We start from the raw sequence: 7,726 nt of genomic DNA, 5'->3' as shown, positions 1-7,726 counted from the left end.
TTTAACCTGTATCTCAGCTTTTTCATACACACAGATTGTTGCCAGAAATGAGACTCTCCTTAAGTGCAAAACAGACTGTGGACTGAGTATGCAGTCATTCATTGTCATTTATACACCATGTTTTGTAAGACAGCATAATGAAGGAAAATCTTTGGATGTCGAAAATTTAAACAAGTACTCAAGAGCTGCAGCTATGATGAAATACTTTTGTTGATTCCATTAATAACCATCTATCATGGAAAATAAATGAATTGTGAAATTTGTTTGCCATATTCTACTGATAGACCAGTACTTACATCATTAGCAGAGAAACTTGTACTTAAAATAATCTGCTGTTCGCATACTACAAACTAACTTAAAATTTATCTGCACATTCTGACTGATCTACCACATTAAAGAAAAAAATGTGTTATGTAAAGGTAAAGAATTCGTTGAGTACCAAAGAGGCCATTTGCATTTTTTCAGCCATACGGAAAGTACTTATTACAAAGTTTTGTACAGTAACATTTTTATTAATTCTAGCACAAGAGAACAGGGAGTGGACTTTTACAAATAAAGATTTTATTTTAGCTGTAAAACAAGACAATGAGAGATATTTCCAAGTGCAAAACAGGCTTGCTGGATTTTTTTTATCAACTTATCAATGTGTTGACTCTGTTTCACTTTAAGTCCTTGATTGCAAGGAATGTTTTGTATTAAGCTACATCTAGTAAGTGGCATTGACATTCATGGAGTTACAACACCTACTCCATTCACAACTGCCTACCATCACAGTATGAGAGTCTGAGGATAGTCAAAATCGGACAAAAACCAATTACCATTAGAATAAATATCTTGGGGTCAAGACTGTGTGTGCCCATTTTTAAAGTATTATTAGCCAGACCGCAGTTTCTCCATGAGAAATGTTCTCAGAAATTACTTATTACAGCTACATTTTATCAAAAATCATGTTAATTGCATCAATGAAATATCATTATTAGGCTATTTAAGAATTTTCTGATATAATAAATAATGCTGAGCCATGGACATGTACCCTCCAGTCTAAGAATCATTTTGTGATGAAGGTGGAGAAAAATTTGTATTTACCTCCCCTAGATGTATTGACAATTATATTCAACTCAACCAGTCCATCTTTTCCAATTTGACTACTTCAAGTGAAAACCACTTTGTCTGTCATAACCTAAGTTCTTTGTAATAAACGTGGTTCTGATGTAACTTAAGATACATCTGGCCACAACACAAAATTGCTTGAAATTATCCACCTCTTTCCATATAGATGTTTTTGTATTTACTTTATCAGATTTCTTCACTTTGTTAAAGTTTTTATATTTGATTTCTCTTTTAGAAATTATCCCCAGCTTTACTATCATGTTTTGCAAGTCAGAACCCCTCTTATTTTTCAGTGACATAGTTGATTTCATATGGGGTGGCTTCCATCAACTGGTCATGCATAACCTGATATTAGAACATTGCTTGTCGTACTTTTATAACTAATTTAGAAAAGCCTTTTGGAGCAGTTGAGGTACTACAGTTGAAGCTGGTGGTCAAAATACCTTGATCCACACAACTAGTTTAACTTTTAAAATGTGTTATTTTCTATTAGATGCTTAAGACATCAATAAAGATCTATCAGTAACTGTCATAATACTTTGCCTAAACAAAATCCGATTTCAGTTTGATAATCTTCTGATCAAATGGAACCCTTTGATTTATACTGCAATGGTATTCTTTGATTTTTGTGTTATTCTGGTTTTTTTTTAATAATTTTTGTTATTGTATGTTCTTAGTCCTTTCAATCAGTTTATTATTGACACAATTTACATGTCACCAGAACCAGGTACTCCCAGTGTCATTTGGATACAGTCAACTATCTTCATAATTAGCTGTCAATGTAACCTAGTTAACATGATACTTAACAATAAAGAAATTCCTAGAGGGAGCAGTACATAAAATAAGGGAAAGGGAACCACTCACCTATAACAGACTGATCACAGAAACACTTAATGGAAAACGGCATTCACTCTAGTTTTCTAGCAGTACCTCTTTTTCTAGCAAAAGTACCCACATTCACACAGACACCCAAACACTGGGCTATGGCCATGGCTAGACTGTTTATTGATACTCAGTTACTACAAGCAGGTACCTGAGATGATGGAGGCTGTAGGGAAGGGTGCAAGGAGTGGGTAGCAGTAAACAGGCAGGTCTTTGGACAGATGATTCTGCAGCTGTGCAACAAGACAAAAAGAGATGTAAGAAGAGAGAGTATGGAAAAAGAAAGGAAGGTGAAGATGGAAAGGGAGAAAGGAAGAGGTCGAAAGTGGAGGGGGGGGGGGGGAAGAGAGAGAGAGGAGGGGCACATGGTGGGGGGGGGGGAGTAAGAGTGGTAGGAGAAGGCAGTGTGTGATCTGCACAGAGGAGAAGTAGTGTGGACACAAGAGAGAAGCAAGAGAGAAGGGAAAATGAATGCAAAGTGAGGCAGTGGGAAAGCCGGAGAGATTGCGAAAGCACAGGATACGCTGGAGAGAGAATTCCCCTCTGCCTATTTCAGAGAAAGTTGCACTGGAAAGCAGTATCCAAATGGCCCATGAAGTGAAGCATTTGTTTGAACTCTTTGGTGTTGTGGTCTGCAGCATTTTCAGCAACCGGATGCTCAAGTTTGTGGTATGCCTCAGTTTGGCAGTGGCCATTTGCAAGTAGACAGTGGGTTATTTGTCAACACAGAATACTGCACAGTAATTACAGCATAGCTGATACATAACATGGTTATTTTCACAGGTGGCACTGACATCTGTTGGGTTGGAGGTGCCTGTGACTGGATTGCGGCAGGAAGTGGGGGGGGTGCGACACGCCTTGCACCTGGGTTTGAACACAAGAATAACACATTGCAATGCAGAATTGGAAGTAGCATTGGACTAGGGGTAGACAATGATATTCTGTAGGTTGGGTGAGTGGTGGAATGCTACTCTCGGGGTAGGATATCCCTCATCTCAAGGCATGATGAGAGGTAGTCAAAGTCCCGGTGGACGATGTGGTTGGGTTTTTCAAGGCTAGGATCGCGTAGGTAATCAGAGGAGTGCTGTGTTTACTGGTGTCAGAGGAGATTTTTTGTGTGTGAGCTAGATAGGATATTGTTTCTCAGTAAAGTGTCTGGTAGGGTTATTGGCATATTTTTAGAACTCCTTCATTCCACTGCAGATGTGGTGTACCCGGATGGAAAGGCTGTATGGAAGAGACTTTTGGATATGAAACAGGTGACTGCTATCAAAGTGGAAGTGCTGTTGGTGGTTGGTGTTCCTGATGTGGACAGACATATTTATGGAGCAATCTGAGAAATGGAGATGGACATCTAAGAAGGTGGCTCAGAGAGCTGAGAATGACCAGGTGAAGCGGATTTGGGAATACATGTTGACGTTATGGAGGATGCTTGCTGAGAGTCCAAATCATGAAAATGTCATTAGTAAATTTAAACAAGACAATAGGTTTCAAGTGTTGACTAAACTGAACGCATTACCATTCCTCTAATGACATGATTATTATGAATATCAGCCCGCTACAGGTACGGATTTTAATATCATAGACCAATATGGGGAACTTTCTGAAATTTACGGAGCATCTGTTGATGAAAATATGTCAAAACAGGCTCATCATGAGTGATTTGTAAAATAAAAACCATTTAAAGAGCAGTGTAGCTGGCTGAAATTCGTAATAATAATGTCATTATAGGACATAGTTTACAATGCGGGTCCCAAAGAAAAATATTCAGGAGAACCGTGTTTCACTGAGTGTGGATAAAGTTTTTGGCTATGTGGAAGACTGAGTAAGTCAGCAAGGCATGGTTAGGGAGCTATGAGGGGTTGACAGTGATATTGTATCAGACTGGTGGGGTTTTTCATGGCTATAAATAGTCCCATGTTGGCAGGAGACAGGAATAGCTGGGAAAGCTGCCTCGGGTAGTGCTAGGAATGCTGTCCCAGCTGTTGAAGGGCAAGTGTTTCAATTGCAGTGGTGGCTTTCAGGTTGGGCTAACATAGCAAAAGGATTTTGCAAATGGAATACAGGCTTGTCAAGTATGATTTGAGCTCAGATTGTAGGATTATTAAGGACTAGATTGGTGAGGGTGAGGGACTAATGGAAGTGTAAAAGGTGAGGGTTCTTTGTGGTAGGATGGATGACGGCCTGAGATGCCAAGCAAAGGGGTTTGATTTCAAATTGACAAGTTCAGCAGTAAGAAACACGCACCATCATACAATAAGATTGTAAATAATACGCATGTCGGCTAAAAGTCAAGTTGAGGCATGAGCTGGGATAGGAGAGTATGTTAAATAACAACATTGGAATTAAATATTCAAAAAGATAGTGTCACCATGAGAGCAGGGAGTTGTAGCGTGGCACTATTTATTGGGGTGGGCTGTTACAATGGTTGGTGTTCGAACTGTGCACAAGAGGGTGGACAATGTGTGTTTTGAAGGCAAATACTGTAGGGGAGAAGGAAGTATAGAAATATTACAGAATAAAGAATGAAATGAGTACAGAGAGACAGTAACATAGGTGAAAGGGTATGGGAAGGAAAATAGTGGAACAGGCAACATATGACAGCAATGGATATTCCTGGATGGAGCAATCAGTAAAATAAGGGAAAGGCAACCACTCACCAACAGTGGATCATTGCATGGAGCACAAAAACATGTAACAGAATACAGTATTCACACCAGATTTCAAGCACTGGCTCTTTCTCTAGCAAAAGTACACACAGTAATACACACATACACCCAAAGGCGCACTCATGTGGTAGCTGCAAGACTAATTATTGCTACTTAATTGTAGAACAGAAAGAGATGTGGGAAAACTGGGGGCGGGGGGCACCATTGCACACGCGTTTGGGTACCACTTTATGTTTCGTCGTTCACTTTGGTGTGTGAATCACTTTTAGTCCTTGAGGTTTTTCCCTTTTAAGATAGTTCTTCAAGTTCATCATTTACATATGACTCGATATACACAAAAATTCACATAAATATTTTTGACATAACAATGCATATTACAGTGGCTTACATCTATAACTGACATTCTACCCATTATTTGCATCAAACAGAAAATTCTTAAATACTAAAACATTACAATTTTCCTTCTTCAGTTATCGTTACTGGTTAGTACAGTTTGTTAGTTAACCTAAATAAAATTCCTTTGTACATAAATACGAATTACTTATTTACATTTCATTAGACTCTGTTGCCACATACACATTTAATCAATCAATCAGTCAGTCTCTTTATTCATCTCTTAACAATACACGTTGTATGGATGTACTCAATTACAATATAGTTTCTCATCTTCAATTTGTTTCAAAAACTTGGATAATAAATACAAATATTTTATATCAGTATATATAAATAATATTACATTTTCATATTCAGATATTCTTCAATGTTATAAATCTATGTGTCAGTAAAAATTGTTTAATGTATCCACATTTTATTTTCCTGTCATGCATACATCAGTCATGAGAGTTTAATATTTTCCTGGGGAAGAAACATGGAAAAGCATTTACATCATGATTCTACATTACACGTTGCTGGCCTAACTACGCTTTGGCATCGCCTCCTGTATTGGAGAAAGAATAAGGAATCCTACTCTACTGGTTTATGGATTACTAAGGAAATGTTGTTCACCCTTTCTTAAATCACTTGTCAGGAACAAAGATGATGAGACTTACCACACAAAAGCGCTGGCAGGTCGATAGACACACAAACAAACACAAACACACACACAAGATTCAAGCTTTCGCAACAAACGGTTGCTTCATCAGGAAAGAGGGAAGGAGAGGGAAAGACGAAAGGATGTGGGTTTTAAGGGAGAGGGTAAGGAGTCATTCCAATCCCGGGAGCGGAAAGCCTTACCTTAGGGGAAAAAAAGGACAGGTATACACTCGCACACACACACACACACACATATCCATCCGCACATACACAGACACAAGCAGACATTTGTAAAGGCAAAGAGTTTGGGCAGAGATGTCAGTCGAGGCGGAAGTAAAGAGGCAAAAATGTTGTTGAAAGACAGGTGAGGTATGACCAGCGGCAACTTGAAATTAGCGGAGGTTGAGGCCTGGCGGATAACGAGAAGAGAGGATATACTGAAGGGCAAGTTCCCATCTCCGGAGTTCTGACAGGTTGGTGTTAGTGGGAAGTATCCAGATAACCCGGACGGTGTAACACTGTGCCAAGATGTGCTGGCCGTGCACCAAGGCATGTTTAGCCACAGGGTGTTCCTCATTACCAACAAACACTGTCTGCCTGTGTCCATTCATGCAAACGGACAGTTTGTTGCTAGTCATTCCCACATAGAAAGCTTCACAGTGTAGGCAGGTCAGTTGGTAGATCACGTGGATGCTTTCACACGTAGCTCTGCCTTTGACCGTGTACACCTTCTGGGTTACAGGACTGGAGTAGGTGGTGGCGGGAGGGTGCATGGGACAGGTTTTACACCGGGGGCGGTTACAAGGGTAGGAGCCAGAGGGTAGGGAAGGTGGTTTAGCGATTTCATAGGGGTGAACTAAGGTTACAAAGGTTAGGTGGACGGCGGAAAGACACTCTTGGTGGAGTGGGGAGGATTTCATGAAGGATGGATCTCATTTCAGGGCAGGATTTGAGGAAGTCGTATCCCTGCTGGAGAGCCACATTCAGAATCTGATCCAGTCCTGGAAAGTATCCTGTCACAAGTGGGGCACTTTTGTGGTTCTTCTGTGGGAGGTTCTGGGTTTGAGAGGATGAGGAAGTGGCTCTGGTTATTTGCTTCTGTACCAGGTCGGGAGGGTAGTTGCGGGATGCGAAAGCTGTTTTCAGGTTGTTGGTGTAATGCTTCAGGGATTCCGGACTGGAGCAGATTCGTTTGCCACGAAGACCTAGGCTGTAGGGAAGGGACCGTTTGATGTGGAATGGGTGGCAGCTGTCATAATGGAGGTACTGTTGCTTGTTGGTGGGTTTGATGTGGACAGGCGTGTGGAGCTGGCCATTGGACAGATGGAGGCCAACGTCAAGGGATTTAGAGTAGGACCAGGTGAATCTGATGGAACCAAAGGAGTTGAGGTTGAAGAGGAAATTCTGGAGTACTTCCTCAATGTGAGTCCAGATCATGAAGATGTCGTCAATAAATCTGTACCAAACTTTGGGTTTGCAGGCCTGGGTAGCCAAGAAGGCTTCCTCTAAGCGACCCATGAATAGGTTGGCATACGAGGGGGCCATCCTGGTACCCATGGCTGTTCCTTTTAATTGTTGGTATGTCTGGCCTTCAAAAGTGAAGAAGTTGTGGGTCAGGATGAAGCTGGCTAAGGTAATGAGGAAAGAGGTTTTAGGTAGGGTGGCAGGTGATCGGCGTGAAAGAAAGTGCTCTATCGCAGCAAGGCCCTGGACGTGCGGAATATTTGTGTATAAGGAAGTGGCATCAATGGTTACAAGGATGGTTTCCGGGGGTAACAGACTGGGTAAGGATTCCAGATGTTCAAGAAAGTGGTTGGTGTCTTTGATGAAGGATGGGAGACTGCATGTAATGGGTTGAAGGTGTTGATCTACATAGGCAGAGATACGTTCTGTGGGGGCTTGATAACCAGCTACAATGGGGCGGCCAGGATGATTGGGTTTGTGAATTTTAGGAAGAAGGTAGAAGGTAGGGGTGCGGGGTGTCGGTGGGGTCAGGAGGTTGATGGAGTCAGGTGAAAGGTTTTGTAGGGGCC

Source organism: Schistocerca americana, chromosome 2 (genome assembly GCF_021461395.2).
Source record: "Schistocerca americana isolate TAMUIC-IGC-003095 chromosome 2, iqSchAmer2.1, whole genome shotgun sequence".
NCBI lineage: Eukaryota > Metazoa > Arthropoda > Insecta > Orthoptera > Acrididae > Schistocerca > Schistocerca americana.
This window is presented reverse-complemented; position numbering follows the sequence as displayed.